General features: G+C 50.4%; 1 protein-coding gene across 1 annotated transcript in view; it reads left to right on the top strand.

The window, feature by feature from the left end:
- GTPBP4 (GTP binding protein 4) overlaps positions 1–17,071 on the top strand; it is a 195,012-nt gene that overhangs the window by 105,223 nt on the left and 72,718 nt on the right. The gene's annotated exons all lie outside the window — the stretch shown is intronic.

The raw sequence follows: 17,071 nt of genomic DNA, 5'->3' as shown, positions 1-17,071 counted from the left end.
GTTTCAAAATCATTAAACATTAATTATAGGTTTATTAGGGTTTTTGGGTGTTATTTGATATTGTAGCCTGGTAGCTCTTATATACACTATGTAACACTTTTTAGTTTAAGTTTCTGCACAAGTATTCAATACTGTCATGTCATAGTTACTGGTCCTTTATGCTGCTATGAACTGTTCCTCCCAGTACTATATTAATATGATTTCTATAACACAACATTTCCATTTGAAACTGATGCAACTGACCTCCCTGTTGCCATTAAATTGTACCTTAAATAGGACTTGTCATGCATTCCATTTTTTTCTGGTTTGTAGCAGTTATCTTTTTAATGTATTAATGTTGAGCTAGCACGTTAGTTGTAATGGCTTGTTAATAAAAGGTGGTAACAGATATTCCTGTAGATATTATTTTTCTTATTTGTAGTTTTTGTGTACTGTTTGTGTCTTAAGAACTTCAGAGCCCTTCACAGATACATAACACAAGACAAAGGCAGTGTCTAAAACAAGATTGGGAAGAAAAAATAAAACTATACAAAAAACTCTAGTGAGACTGATCAACAAAAACAATAGTAATCAGAAATTAGAAGGTCAAGTAGCAAGCAATGACCAGTGTAGTATTTCCTTTGAGGCGGTAGAAAGCAGAGTTCTTTATCTTTAAATATCATGGTGTGGTATGAGGGTCAGAAGGCAAAAACTAGGCAAACAAAATAAGCCTCAGGAAGCATTCCCAGTGTGGCAGACACCCCAATGGTAGATTGAGTGCATATAGATTGAAAAATTGCCAATTTCTGCTCGGAATTAATACACACAGTGAGCTACCAGGCAATCCGGGCAGTAAAGGAGGAACAGTAAGTTATCATTAGCAGTCCTCCTCATGGCTCGAGGTCAGACCAGTGGCTGGAGTACCAAAGGCAAAAAGAAGGTTGAGAAGAAACAGTTTTTAAGGATATATTGACTGCTTCCAGAGATATTTAACTTAATGGAAATATAGTGCGAGTGGTCAGAATTAATACATTTTGAACAATAAAAAAGATATATATATTTTTTATTTGGTTGGGTCTACCTCCAGTAGAATAACATCATAAAATGCAGGCTTTGGGGGTAATGGTTCAGAGTGAGCAGCCCTAGGGATCAGTCTTCCCACAGCATGCAGGAAGGCTTTGAGTGGTGCAAGGTTGGTTGCCCAAAGGAAAAGTGTTCTAGTAATTTATTGTAGATAAGACCAGAGCTTAAGCTGCTACCTGTAGGTGTTGCAGAGATGGTTTTACTCCTCTTGACGATGTGCAGGTTAGTGTTGTTTCTAGCGATTGTGTTGATATGTTCTTGGAGACTGAGGATTAAACAGAGTAATTTAGCTTTTGATTATAGTCGAAGAGCAGTCTAGTTTATTGGTGGAATCCAGCTATTTTTTCACTGGCATGAGGACATTAGTGATGGGACCAGAAATAAGTCCGTTTTTATGGCATTAAAGGCAACCAAGATTGTGGTCCAATAGGGAAATAAAGTCCAGAGAAGTTACCTTCAAGTAAAGATTAGTTTAGTCAGCATATTAATGGTAAAATATGCTGTATTCTATTATGATGTCACTCTAGGGTTCGAGATCTAGATTGCAGAGGGCAGGGGCTAGGATAGAGCCTTGCAGAATATTTTGGGAGACCAAATAGGAAAACTGGGATGGTCATTTTTCGATTATATGCCCGTCGATTGAGTAGATAAAATTTAAACCAGTCTAGAACTTTGCTTTCAATGCCTGTAAATTTGAGTAGCATACAGCACATAAATACTTCAGCCAGGAAAGGTGGTCCATTGGACACCTTTTATTAAGGTTCCCTTGATAAGCTCTGTGTTTTTTGTTTTTTACAGCGGATGTGGTGTGGGGATCTTAACTCTTTTGGATTGTGATGTATTTAAATTATTTCTCCTAGTCAACGGTGTCTGGAATCAGCCCACAACCAGGGCTAGCTGCCTAAGATGGTGGACTACTCTAAGTCCGCTCTGTGTCCTATCCCTCTATTATCCTGGCCATCCCTACATAAACCCAGCTGAATTCAAGAAAACAGGCGGGGTTGGCACTGTCTAACCCCGGTGGATCCCAGCAGCAGCCCTCATGTAAGTGCAGGTGCTCTGATGCCACCGGTGCAAGGGGCGAGGCCTACCGAATGACAAAACATACAGCCCACCGAATGCCAGAACATATGGCCTGGCCGGCGCGGCTGCATTACTTCCAGGGGCGAGGAGATACCAGGGCTGCAGCTGCTGGTGCCGAGAGCTGTGCTGGACACTGGGATAGCGCAGTATGTGCAGCCTAGATCTAGTGCAGGGGTGGCGCCAGGCAGCCTGTAGCAAGTAGCAGGTCCGGACTGGACTGAAGCACCCGGGAGGCTCTGGGAGGCAGAGGATACCGAGGACGCCGTCTGGCCTGCGGGGCCCAGGCACAGACATCACAGAACAGGTGAGCTTGGCGGAGGGATTGTGTGACTGCGCACATGGATAACGGGGGGCCAGGGGTTGATCTGGCCTAGGCCGCCCTCAGGTGATGTAATATGGTGGCGCTGTGAAGGGAGTCTTTGCGGCGTGACTCATGGGCCGCACATCACAATCCCGAAGTCACAGCCTAGATCTACGCACCGCCAGCGATACGAGGGAGGTGGTGACACGAGGGCCGGTTCGGGCCTGGGCTGCCTCCCCCTCTATCTTTCTACACCCCGTAGGTCGCTCATGACTACAGGCTGCAGGTGTCCCTCTCACAACCTGGGCAGTGAGGGGGACACCCAGAGGAGGGATTGACAATGAGCATCATCACATCACATACTCACTTCCCCTGAGACTAATTGAACACTACCAGCCACGACTAAGCCCAAGCCACAGCGTGGCAAGCACCAGACCGGGGGGGCTTTGGGGCAGTCAGTTTGGTCCCAATACGGTTTGCCCTAGTGAATGGAGACCTTTGTGGACCCGAGTCCCAGCAATACTCGGGATGATATCCACGCCAGTAGAAGGCGGGTGCCTACGGGGCGCTACGTTGGCTGCTTTTCTGTTTCACCCTCCCGCCTCCACGACAGCTGAGTCCAGGCAAACACCACAACAGGGGGCGGCATGAGGGCCAAGTCGGGCCTAGGTCGCCTTCCCTCTCACAGGGCTCTTTTAATCTCTGCAAGCATAAAGAACATTGGGTGAAGCTTGGGTGTCATGTAACAAGCCCCCCGACCAGGTCCATACAAGTGGGGTGAACCAGTAGACCCCATCCGCACTAGAACACGCGGGTCAACCCACATACTGGATTTACCGAAATGCAGGAACCAGCTGTGCTCCTATGCCAGGCGCATGGCCCCCACAAGTGAAAGACCGGGTCAAACCGGCCGTCTGAAATACCCCTCTACCTCTGGGCCAAGGATAAGCGTATTAACTGCCAGCCCAACTTGGAAGCCACCTACCTTCTTCAGGGGTATGATTTTCCCTCTTGGAGTATTGGTCCTGATCCTGCAGTGATGTAGACTCTATACCGGTCTGGTCCCTTACAAACACAGCAGCGTTATCCAATGCACAAGCCTTGTGAATGTGGCTAGAGCATTGGTCTCTGTCAGATGTCTGCCGGGCGCGTAACCCAGGGTCTCGTGTATATATATTCCTTCCACACGCTGGTCCACAACCTACATGTGCGACTAGACTGCATTCTTGCCTCAGCCACACTACTCCCCTTGATCCATGATACAGAGTATCTAGGGCGCACACGTTTGGACCACTACCCCCAGTATATGACAGCTGGGCGAGGAGAACCCTCCCTCCCCCCCCCCCCCCCCCCCCCCCCCCCCCACCCCCCATCCCCACCTGGAGGCTGCAGCATTAGAAGAGCCAACGTTTTTGCAGCTCTCCAGGAGTATCATTGCTAGACTACTTTGAGCGCAATGTGGGCTCCACAGACTCCACGACCACCAAGTGGGAGGCTTTCAAGGTAGTGACACAAGGGCACTACCTGGGCCTGTCATGAAACATTTGAAAACATCTCGACACCTCCCTAGGTTCCCTCGAGGGAAAAGCCTCCTGCGACAGGAATCCCTCTGTCACTCACCCTGAAGCTGAAACAAAACTTGAAGCCATGCAAGCAGACCGGCTTAAACATTTGGAAAGTTTGCGATGCCATAACTTATTAGTTCATTCTGCGCATAACATGCCACAGCAGACAAAGCAGGTAGACTGCTTGCTTACCTCATAAGTCAAGAGCACCCACATCATCCAATTCACGCCATACGAGATGACTTGGGACACATGCGAAGCACACAGTTGGATGTTCACACAGCCATGACTCGCCACTACTCTTCCCTCTATGCATCCCAGGCTCACGGGACTCCTCAGCAAATCAGCGCCGCCTTACACACGATTGACCTACCTGTGATCGCCTTCAGCCATCGCCTGCCGTTGGACTGTCCCATCACAGTGGACGAGGTGCAGGATGCCCTTATGTCTCTGGCATCGGGGAAGACGCTGGGACCAGATGGGCTCCCAGCCGAGTTTGACATTTGCTGACACAATCATACTACACTTGCATGCCCTCTTTAACTCCGCGATAGACAGCTCCGCACTTCCGCCTTCCGTTCACGCAGCACACGTAGTCTCTCAGCTGAAACCGGGGAAAGATCCCACGTCCCTGGGCTCCTAAAGGCCCTTAGCGATCTTGGATACTGGTTACAAAATTCTCACAAAAATTCTATCTAACAGATTAGCGCTCTGCATCCCCACCACGGTCCAACCTGATCAAAACGAGTTTGTCCTGGCCCGCAACAATTTCCTTAATCTTCGTCGCTACTTTAGAGTAGCATAGTATGCCCCACATAAATGGCCACTCTTTGGCTGCTTAGTTTAGACCTTGAAAGAGCATTTGACTCTTGAATGGGATTACTTGTTCGCTATCTTATTTACATTTGTTATTGGGCCCTTTTTCATAGGGCTGGTTCGAATGCTATACAGACACCCAATCATCAGTCAAAACAGCCCCTTATATCGCTGAGGCCATAGTAGTAGGCTGCGGGACCAGGCAAGGATGCCCCTTAGCCCCCCTTCTTTTCTCATTAGCTGTGGAACCATTGGTGGCATGTGTCCGAGCCGGTGTAGACACAGGGATTCCTCTTGGGGATGACACTCACATTATTTCTTTATATGCTGATGATATTCTACTATATATTGGAGACCTCCACGCTAGACCCCGCCTCACCCCTGTCTTTGGATCTGACACTGTCTGCATTCGCAGCGATGTCTGGTCTACGGGTTAACGCTTCGAAATCTACTCTGTTTAACTTCACTGTGAGCACCCCAGACCCATGTTACTCACTGAGTGGTGAACCGGTGTTGTGTTGGCACTTTACGCTATCTAGGTATCCATATCTATCGGAATAAAACTGACCTTCTAGATGGCAACATTACCAGAGCCGTGACTGCTATTCGATCCCAGATCGCCTTCTGGGGGGGCACTACCGCTATCCATCTCCGGCAGAATCGCCCTCGCTAAGATGTTGATCCTTTGCTAGGCGCCTTTTTATTATTTCTCAAACCTACCTCTTTAATTGCCTCCAGCCTTTTTCAGCAAATTAAAAAAATAGTCAAAGATTTTATTTGGGGGGGCCCTCGAGGCACAGTGTCTCCATTAAAAAAAACTATCTACCTAACCGGCAGGGTTGCCTAGCCGCTCCTAATCTTGAGCACTATTATTAATCTGCTCAGATGCAGTGGATTGCCAGATGTTTGACGTCCTGTCACCTTGCAAACACGGCCCTACACACACCCTCTGCTTCGCATCCCGCCCTTTTACATCTGTTTCACCCCTGTGCGCTGCCCAGAGGCATAGGCTCCCTGTTGCTTTCACTGGCTTACAAATGCTTTCGTAGATGCCTGTTCAACACCCACGCCACAAAACCGTATGCCCCCACTATCCCTCTTCAAGATACTAGACACCTGTTCCAGGATGGTGTGATAAAAGTGCACTCTTTCTGCATGGTTGCCCCCACTTTTTGCTGAATTACTGATGTGCTTTGACTGAGTGGGCTCCTGCTAATCAGGTACCCAGGCCTATGTTCTTTTGCTAAAACTTCATTGAAGCCTAAACCCAATTGACATCTCTGGCCATAGGTCAGCCCCTGGTAAGTGGTACCACAGGTACCCAGGGCACTGTGACCAGAGAAGGCCTCTAAGGGCTGCACCACCCCTTAGAGGTCCTGTACCCTGACACTCTCACGCTGCATTTGCAGGGTGTGTGTCTTGGTGCAAAACAAAGTAAAGAGTCGACATGGCACAAATCCTTGTGTGCCATGCCTACAACCCACTGCCCTGGCATAGATCAGTCACTCCTCTAGCTGGGTACAAAATGCCAGTGGTGAGGGTACAGGTTCATGAGCCCTGTTCCCCTACAGTGTCTATGTCCATTCTTAGACATTGTAAATGCAGTGCTGCCATTAAGAGTATATGGTGCTGGGAGTTTGTCATTACGAACTCCACAGCACCATATTGGTTACACTGAAAACTGAGAAGTTTGGTATCAAACTTGTCAGCACATTAAATCCACACTGATGCCAGTGTGGGATTTAATGAAAAATGCACACAGAGGGCATCTTAGAGAAGCCTCCTGAAAACGAACCTACCACTAGTGTCAAGGCTGAGTGGCTGCTTTCAGCTGCCACCACCAGACACGTTTCTGGACCCCTGGGTCGAGAGCCTGCTGCTCTCTGGGACCTGAAACAATGCACATCCTGGGATGAGGTGCCAAGCCTCCTCCCCCACGATGGGCAGGGTTCATGAAGGGGATGCTTCAAAGGCTTGCCGCCTTTGTGAGCTTCCCCAGGCCACTTGCTGCTCTCAGTAACTGGTCCCCACTGGTTCTGACCCCCCCCCCCCCCCCCCCCCTTTGGGCAGGAGAACGGGCGGGAAAAACGAGAAAGAGAGATGTGCCCACCTCTGCCAACTCCACCCCTCAGGTGGGGAAGCAAGATGAAGCACAACTCAGTCCATGCCATCTTGAAGATGGGGGGGGGGGGGGGGGAGGGGGGGGGGGGCTCAGCCAACCAGGGACAGGCACATGCCCCCCCTCCCACTGAAGGGTGGCTTAATAGGGGGTGTACCGACCCCAGTGAAGGGACCCATTGGTCCCTGCCTTTTACCTACCTGTAACGCCCCTAAATCTAGTATTTAGGGGCACTCCTGAACCTAGCTTTCTCAGACAAGAACCTTCAACAAGAAGGACCGAACAGCCGTGCAGCAGCAAACAAGAGGAAGACGCCAACTGACTTGGCCCTAGCCCTGCCGGCCTGTCTCCACCTCAAACCTGGTCCTGCAAAATCCCGGTGTGTCCTGCAGCCAGCAACCTCAAAAACCCCGGAGGACCTGCCTGCCTTCAAGTACAAAGACTGTCTTCTGTGAACACCGGATTTGTTCATCTGTAACCTCTGGCTCTGGCCGGACACCGCGGATCCGCCCCACTCTGCACCCGCCGTCCACGGCTCGAGCTCGAGTGGGCAAACACCATGAGGAGGTCCCCATGGCGATCCTGACCCAAGATCTGGCGATACCCGACTGCCTCAAGCCGACGCCTGCAGCCTAAAACCAAAAGGTTCCCCACAACCGCGACCAGGAGCTGGTAAGACAATCCGACCCCAAAAGGCACCCCTGCACCTGACGCCCCACGGCCTCGTGTGCCCTAAGCGGCGGTGCCTAACCAACCCCTAACTTCCCATCTTACCTCTCGAAGTGGTGGTCACACCCAGAAGACCTTAGTCCCTGAGCCTGCAGTGCCTTTGCAAACCGGAGGTTCCCCATTGAAACCAACAGGGCGCCCAACGTCGAAACAGCATTCTGCACCCTGCCGCCCTAGTGCCGCTGACGGTGCACCTTTGGTGCTACTTTGTTACCGCATTTGCCCTGAGCTAAAGTCCAGGAGCTTTGCTCCCACAGCCAAGTGGCCTGCTAGCCAGCAGCCACCAACTGGAGGCCCCCCTATCCCCTATTGGATAACATTGGGCCTCAGCACTCTGCACCCGGCCGCCCTAGTGCCGCTGAGGGTGTAACGAGAGTGCATCCTTGACCCTAGGGGAACCCTTGTTCTCACCCCAGACGCTCAACACCAAAGACCGATTACTTTCCTGGTAACCGGTAACTTCATTTCTCTCCATAGGGACCTATTGACTGTTTTTTGTACTAAGTGTGAAGTTGATTTGTATGGAAAGCTGAAAAATAACAATTGTGCAAAACTGACTTTACTTACCTTTTCTCTAGGAAATGTCCCAGTGTGACATCTAGGCACACTGAGTAGAAAAAGTAATCTCAAAAGTAACATAAAAGTAACTGACCTGTAATTGCAAAATTGATACAAAGTATATGTACATCATTTCACAGTATTGCATTACCAGTCATTCAAACTGTAACCATTTCAAAGTACATTAACAATTGCATTTCAAACTGTATATTTACTGCTAAGTACTTATCAACTTACCTGTGCCAGGCTTGCTTGGTTCTAGAAAATAAAATAACTAAAAGAATATTTTTATACAAAAACAATTGGTCTGAAGTTCAGTCTTTGAGTGTGTGAATTCATTTACTGACTGTGTACAACAAATGCTTAGCACTGTCCTCTGATACTGCCTTACTGCTCAACCACACTACCACAAATAGACAGTGAGGTGCTATATACCTTTACCTCTGCCTACCTTTGGGGATCCACTGGACTTTGTGCACACTATACCTCACTTTGGTATAGTATATACAGAGCCTACAGGGTACACCCCCTATTATGCCACCCTCCAGTTCGGGGAGGGGGTGGGGGAATGAGCCTGTTCCTTATTGGCTGGGTCCCCTCATCTTCAAGGTGGAGGGGACTGAGATGTCTGCTTCATCTCTCCTCCCCCACCTGAGGGGTGGGTTGGCAAAGGTGGGTAAACCTCTCCTCCTAGCTTTTTTCCTCCACCGATTCTCCTGCCCAAAATGGGGGGCAGAACAGGTGGGAGCCAGTTACTGGGGCAGAAAAAGGCAGGCCTTTGACGCTTCCCCTTCGTGATCCTATCCCATCCTGGGGGAGGAGGCATGACACCTCTGCCCAGGGTGAGCTTTGTGTCTGGACACAGAGAGCGGAGGCCCTCTACCCAGGGGTCCAGAAACACTACTGGTGGTGGCAAATGGCAGGCAGCCATTCAGGAACCACACCAGGGCTCGTTGTTTTTCAGGGAGCTGAAAGATGCCCTCTGAGTGCATTTCATGTTAAATCCCACAATGACATCAGTGTGGGTTTAGTTTGCTACCAAACTAACCAGTTTTTAGTAAATCCCTTCTGGAGCTGTGGAGTTCGTAATGACCAACTCCCAGGCCATATACTCTCTATGGCTTTACTACACTTACAATGTCTAATAATGGACTTGGACAATGTAGGGGTACAGGGCTCATGTCACTTTACCCTCCCCTGAGGGCTAGTGTACCCTGCTAGAGGGGTGACTTACCTAGACTCCAGACAGTTGGTTGCAGGCACGGCACACAGGGATGTGGCCACATCGACTCTTCACTTTACTCTTCACTTTTCTCTGCACCAAAACACGCAGCCTGCAATGGCAGTGTGTGAGTGTTAAGGTAGAGGGCCTCTTCGGGTGGCACAATTGGTGCTGCAGCCCTTACTTAGAGGCCTTCCCTGGTCACACTGCCCTTGGTACACATGGTACCTTTTATAAGGGGGTTATTTGTGGCCGGAGATGTGCCAATTGGGGGTACAAAGGTACAGCTATGGGAAAGAACACAGGCCCTGGGAACCTGATTGGCAGTGGGACCCAGGGCACACCAAGACTAAGTGCATCATGTGTCAGGTATAAAGGGGGGGGTAACCATGCAAAAAGGAGCACTTCCCTACAAGGTGCAAAAAGAGTTAGATACTTGATTAGCTTAGTCATTACCCTCCAAGGTGTGGTTGGGAGGGAAGGGAATGAAATAAGCGAGGTATGATAGGTGTACAGTGATGAGACCTTTACTCCTAAATCCTCACTCCAAGGGAGAGGGTGTGGAGTGAGGTGGCACCTGAGGAACTTCCGGCACACCTCACACCCTCTGTCCTCCATGAAAGGAATGTTTGAGTAGTTTGTTGTGGAGGGTAGGACATCAGGAATTGGGAAGGGAACATGAATGTTACTTAAGGTGGTGAGTGTGAAGAACCCAGTTGTAAGAAACTGTTTACAGAGGATGGAGAGGGAGGAGTGCCTGCGGTTTTGGGGCAAGCCAAGGGAGATGGTTGAACAGATAGCTTTGAGGATAGAGTAGCCTGGAGTGTCAATGGGAGATTAGGAGCGTTGGAAGATGCAGAGTAGAGATAAACTGGGGTATTATGAAAGCTGTGGGAGATGGATTTAATGAGTGAGTATCCGCTATAGGGCAGTCTACAATGTAGGTGGGAGGAAAGCAAGAGTTGATCTGGGATACATTGAGAGAAGGAAGAGGAGTCCGGATGAGGATAATCAAGCATGCACTGTAGATCTGGCCGATCCTGTGCCTCTGAACAAACTCCTACCACTGGGCATTCAAATGGATCCCAACGACATCCAGACTTTTTCTACTACTTGCTGGGCCTGGCGAAAGCTCGGCGGCACATTGGGCTTCGATTTTTCTCTACTCACCCAGTCTCCCTCTACCTGGGAATCCATGGCTCTCTCTCACCACTGAAAAATTTGTACAGGGCCTCCTCCATAAGTATGAGCTCCACACTCTGGGAGATGTGTTCCCAGATGGCCATGTTCTGCCTCACAACCCGACACTATGTGCTCCTCCACTCCAATTATGGGCAGATTCATTTTTAACAGACTCCATGGTGCCCTGCTGTCCTGGATCCTGCCATACCCGCTCGCCGCTGACAACTTCACAACACTCACTCTTCTGATATCAGACCCCTTTGGTTCGCACTTCATCACTAAACTTTTTCGTGCATGCATGGCCCAAAATCGGCCTGCCATGGGGGAGCTGCAGGAGCTCAGGTAGGTGGACCTGGGACACCCGCTCACCGAAGGGGAGTGGGCGTTCTGCTGCGCCCAGACCAATCGCCCCTAACCACAGGAATAAGCTTTTGCATTTCCGCTTTCTCCGCAGGGCCTATGTTATCCTCCTCGGATTGGCCCGCATTGATCCCTCCAGATCCTCTAGCTGCCCCAAGTGCTGTGGCCTCTATGCTAAATTTCCACATCTCACCTGGACCTGCCCACCTCATTCTCAACCAAAGTGTTTCAGGTTCTCTCCCAGATGATCTCCGTATCAGTTGACCGTTCCCCGCTCATGGCCCTCCTGAGTAATGTCTCCATTGTCGCCACAGCTACCGGCAGATATGCCGTCATTGCTTTGCTCTTAGCCATGCATGAGACTGCCCTACACTGGGGCAGCTGTGTGCTTCCCAGCGTGAAGGCCTGGTTTCGCAACATGACCTTTTGTGATCTGAAAAGAGAGGTATACCCAGACCACCCAAATGCGCTCATCCTCCGGATGGTTCCAGCCAATAGACTGACGCATAGCGGCCCCCACACAGTTCCTTTCTTAGTCCCGTACAACTTCCTCATGTCAGACAGACAGACAGACAGACAGAACCACTTTAATCGATTAATTAAAATCATAAAAGTACATCACAATAATTCATACACATAAAAAAAAGATTAAAAAAATAGTTCACATAGTGGTCAACCAGGCCAATAAATATGCCCCTAACAACAATGTACAGACTCAGCATCACGTTTTTTCCTTTTCCTTACCGCAGTTACTAAGAAATTAGCCATATTAAAAATTATCCATGGGGAGTCAAGTAATTGGAGATACATCAGTGCTGGTTTTACTTGATAAAAGCCTCTCCCTTGTAACAAAGGTAAAATGTACTTTGCTCTAATTACTGAGTAATGGTTACAGAATAGGATAAAGTGCATAGTATCCTGAATTGAACTGTCATCACAATTACACAAAGCAGCATCTTCTGGTTTACACCAACCTTGGAAATTACCTAAGTTAAAATGTATTAAATTAAAACGAAATCTTATCAGCAGCCAGCGGTGAAAATGATTCGAGACTAGTCCGAGATAGGGCCCAGTCTGGGGGGGGAAGTAATTAATAAAAAATGAGTCCTTACTGATACTTTATTAAGTTCCTCCCCCCTCCCGCTCTAGAGACCTTAAAGTCAGAAATTGGGTTTTAATCTGCTTAATATCCCCCTTAGCAATTATTTCTGGATTGTCGTAGAGCTCAGGGCGTCCTAATGTATAAAATAATTTCTTAATATACCGGAGCCAAGGTATATCTAGAGCTCTATCTAACCCCATACAGTCTTTTAAAATCGTTCGATTCAGGGAAAGTTCGGGGTTCAGCCATGTTTTCAACCAAAAAACCAGGGGGGCCAGACTAATCTGATCAGACACATAATCCATTCCCAATTCTTGATGGATTGAAAAGGTCGGGGTAGACTGGGGGACGGAGAGAATAGAGCGAAAGAATTTATTTTCTACAGTTTGTACGCCCACTGCTTTTTTATAACCCCAGATAGCAGCTCCATAGGTCGCTAAGGCCAGACATTTCGCCCTATAAATGGCAAGAACTGCCTTACATGGTTTGCCACCCAGCCGTCGAGTAAAACTTAATATAGCTGAGGAAGCTCTAGCTACGCTATTCTTCTTAGCTAAAAGCTGGGGGGTCCAAGCGCACCTGTCATCAAACGGGACCCCCAGGTAGGTAAATACCTTTACCTTTGTAACTTCAACACCATTACAGTAAAAGGTTTTTCCTCTGTTTTTACACGTGCCCAGGGACATAACGTGTGACTTAGTGCTATTTACCACTAAATCGAGAGAGTTCATGAACTCGCCAAAGGAGTTCAATAGTCGCTGCAAACCCAAAGGGGTACGTGCCAACAACACTGAATCATCCGCGTACAGGAGAACAGGTAAACCACTGTTCCCTATACGCGGGGTGTCCAGGCAGGCCTTACCTAAAATAATATCCAATTTATTAATGTATAAGGTAAAAAGTATAGGGGCAAGAATGCAACCCTGGCGGACCCCTCTAGATGATTTAAAGTGCTGTGTGCATTTCCCCTCATTAGACACCCTTATAGCAGCATGAAGGTCTCTGTGCAAATCTGCAAGAAAAAGGACCAAACAAGGGTCGATGCCCATTTCCATTAGGATCGTCCACAGCTTTGATCTGTTGACCAGATCAAAAGCTGTGGACAGGTCCATAAAAGCCAAGTATATGGGGCCTTTAATTGATTTAGTATACTTGTTAATCAGCATGTACAGATTAAAACATTGGTCCATGGTACCTCTGCCAGATCTAAAGCCATATTGGGCCTCTGATAAAATCCTCCTCTCCGATACCCAGTCTGAAATTTTGTGCAAACTTCCTCATGTCATGTTGCCTCAACCCCTTACTAACTGTCCACTGATTGGTTGTACCTCACTATTTCCTTTCTCGATAATGTTCTGTATGTCTATAACGATCCCTACAGCATTTTATATTGTACTAAGTTGCTTACTTCTCTTCACCACCCCTTTCTGTTTTGTTACATCTGAAAGAGACACGTTAGTGATAGATTCCTTACCTTAGAATATCCCCAGGCGTCAGACTTGATCGGGAAAGATATTTGTAGCAGTACCCCTGCACGTTAGTAGGTGGCGTCGTGCGGCTCCGCGTCCGTCGCTGACTTCGTAAGTGCCGAGATGACGTCACCGAGATTACTTAGGCGGCGCGCTGACGTCAGTTCTTCCTTTTTCCGCGCCAGCAAGCGCAGATCCAGATAGAGCACGTACCTTAGTCACTTTTTAACTACCCTTTTTTGAGATTTTTTGTCTCCTTTTCTCCTTGGTGCACGTAGGGATGGCTGGATTTAAGTCTTTTGGGGCCTGCTGTCGCAATATGTCGGTGGCGGACCCCCACGGTGTTTGCCTCTACTGCCTGGAGACGACCACGACTCCCGGTCCTGCCAGGACTGTCGGGCCATGGCTCCGAAGGCCTTGAGGGAGCATTGCTGGAAGTTGCTGGAGGCCCGGGACTGTTCCCGAGAACACTCGCGGGGCCGCAGTAGTCGCTTCCCGAGCTCAAAGTCTTCGCCCTCGGATTCAGGTAAGCGACGACATAAAAAGAAGTTGAAGAAGCAAGTTCGCTCTCCGACGTCCCCCCGTCGGTCCTCTGATGCGGACAAGGGGGACAGGGGTTCTGCCCCTGCAGCTCCTTTGGAGCCTGGGAGTCCCGCGGCCTACCGCCTTACCCGGGTTCGTCAGCAACTCCCAAACCGGTGCAACAATTTCTTGCTACCTTGGACCGCCTTTTTAGGCCTCGGGGTCCCGCCGGTGCGCCTTCGGGTCCTGTGTCCGGATCCTGTGGGGCCGCCGGCGGATCCAGCTTGCGCCACAGGATCCTGCGCCGTTGGCTCTGGCGCCGCAAGGTCCAGTGCTGCGGGCTCCGGCCCCACCGCTACCCTCTGCGCCGCAGAGGGTGCCGTTTGTCCCGTTTGTTGTAACGCTTTTCGCCCTAAGTGGGATGGGTATGCCCAGACGTGGGTCCCGTGCTCACTACGCCACTGGAGTCAAGCTATCCTGGCTGATGACGGCTGATAGCCAGAAACCGGTCCTAGGATGCTTGATTCCGATCCAGGGAAGACATGGCTTGGCAGTTCGGGCTGGACTGTTCCCATGAGGCACAGGGTCAAGACTGATTTGCATATGGCCATGTCTGAACTGGGGTGGCGTAGTGGGCAAAAGAACGATGGATTTAACCCAGATCTCTTGACTGGGGGAGAATGTCTGCATTGTCAGCATTCCGTCCATCATTTGTTTGTTGTAACGCTTTTCGCCCTAAGTGGGATGGGCATGCCCAGACGTGGGTCCCGTGCTCACTACGCCACTGGAGTCAAGCTATCCTGGCTGATGACGGCTGATAGCCAGAAACCGGTCCTAGGATGCTTGATTCCGGTCCAGGGAAGACATGGCTTGGCAGTTAGGGCTGGACTGTTCCCATGAGGCACAGGGTCAAGACTGATTTGCATATGGCCATGTCTGAACTGGGGTGGCGTAGTGGGCAAAAGAACGATGGATTTAACCCAGATCTCTTAACTGGGGGAGAATGTCTGCATTGTCAGCATTCCGTCCATCATTTGTTTGTTGTAATGCCGTTTGTCCCGCCATTGCCTCGGTTACAGGACCATTTTGTTCTTATCTGGGATCCGCATTGGGGCACGGCCCCAGCTGGTGCCGTTTCTGGCGCCGTATGTTCCTTCTCCGGCTCCAACTCTGCCACCGCGGTCTGTTCCCCATGCAACGGAGGTGGAGGACGACTGGGAGGGGTCCGAGTACCCTCTTGCCCGTTGGTGTGACTCTGAGCAGGACTGGGTGGACGACTTGGAGGATGCCGGCGACCTCAACGTCTCTTCTGACCCGGGGTTTGCCTCTCCCCCACCTACCATGGAGGAGGGCGGCTCCTACACGATGGTGCTCCGTCGGACAGCTGAGATCCTTAACCTCGATCTTCCTACGGTGGCCCTCAAAACTAACCTCACTGAGGTGCACCAGACGGCGTCCACTTCGTCGGAGCCCCTGCTTCCTTTTAACAACGCCCTCACTGACGTCTTGTTGGGCACTTGGTTGCGGCCAGCCACAGGGGCTCCTGTGGATAAGAATGTCGCCAGGCGTTATCACTCGGCACCTGGTGATCCCGCGTGTCTGACCACTCATCCTACGCCTGAGAGCCTGGTCTTCCAAGCCTCGACGTCGCAGAGTGCCTTTCCCACGGCCCGCCGTATAAGGACTCTAAGAAGCTGGAGCAGTATGGTATGCGGTTGTTCTCGGCCAGCTTAAGTCTGCGGTCAGTGAACACTGCCTGCTTATTAGGCCGCTATTCCCACGCAGTGTGGGATACTGTTGCGCAGGTGTTGCCTCAGTGTCCTGAGGAGATCCACGCTGTCCTGTCCCAAGCTGTTGCTGAGAGCAAGGGTGCGGCTAAGTTCGCCTTTGGTGTGGTTTGGACACCGCGGACTCACTAGGTAGGGCGATTTCTACGACGGTGGCGCTGCGTCGCAATGCCTGGTTGTGATCTACCAGGTTCTCGCCCGATGTCCAGAGCTCGCTCATGGACATGCCCATTGTTTGATGGCACTTTTCTGTTTGGCGATAAGGCCCTGGAGTGTTTTAAGGACTCGCGAGCCACGGCCAAGTCATTGGGTCTTTCTGCCAAGAGCCCGGCCACTCCTGGTTTTCGTTCCTTTCGTGGCAACGGCAGAGGCGCCCAGGCACGTTCCTTCAGCAAGCCTGTGCAGAACCAGCCTCAGCGCAGACGCGGTTTCCGCTGCTTCGACCTCCAAACCTTCCTAATCCGAGCTTTGTGGAGCACCCCACGCCGGTGGGTGGCAGGATCCGCCACCACCTCCCCCACTGGAGCGATATCACATCTGACAAGTGGGTGTTGCAGATCATCTGCAGGGGTTACTCCCTTTCCTTTCAGTCCTCCCCTCCAGCCATGCCACCTCGGTGCCACCGCATGTCAGGGGATCACTTGGTACTTCTCCAGCAGGAAGTCACGGCCCTCTTGGCCAAGGGGTCCATCGAGTGCGTTCCTGGGCCGGAAGTAGGAAGTGGTTGTTATTCCCACTACTTTGCGGTCCCCAAGAAGGACAAAGGGGGCCTGCGCCCCATCTTAAACCTCCGAAACGTCAATCGCTTTCTCCGGAACGAGAAGTTCAAAATGCTGACTCTGGCTCCAGTCCTGGCTGCCCTTGACCCTGGAGACTGGATGGTAGCGTTGGACTTACAGGACGCATATTTTCACATCCCTGTCCTGCCGGCCCACCGGCGTTACCTGCGGTTCACGGAAGGCCAGGAGCATTTTCAGTTTGCCGTGCTCCCCTTCAGCCTTACCAGCGCTCCTCGGGTGTTCACGATGGTGGTCGCAGCTCATCTGTGCAGGTCGGGTGTTTGTCTTCCCCTACCTCGACGACTGGTTGTTTAATGCTGGCTCGCCCCAGGCAGTCGTCAACCACCTTCAGACTACGGCCGACCTCCTGCATTTGCTGGGGTTCTCCATCAACGTGCCGAAGTCGCACCTGAGT

The sequence above is a fragment of the Triturus cristatus genome, chromosome 10, assembly GCF_964204655.1.
Source record: "Triturus cristatus chromosome 10, aTriCri1.1, whole genome shotgun sequence".
Classification (NCBI taxonomy): domain Eukaryota; kingdom Metazoa; phylum Chordata; class Amphibia; order Caudata; family Salamandridae; genus Triturus; species Triturus cristatus.
This window is presented reverse-complemented; position numbering and strand designations above follow the sequence as displayed.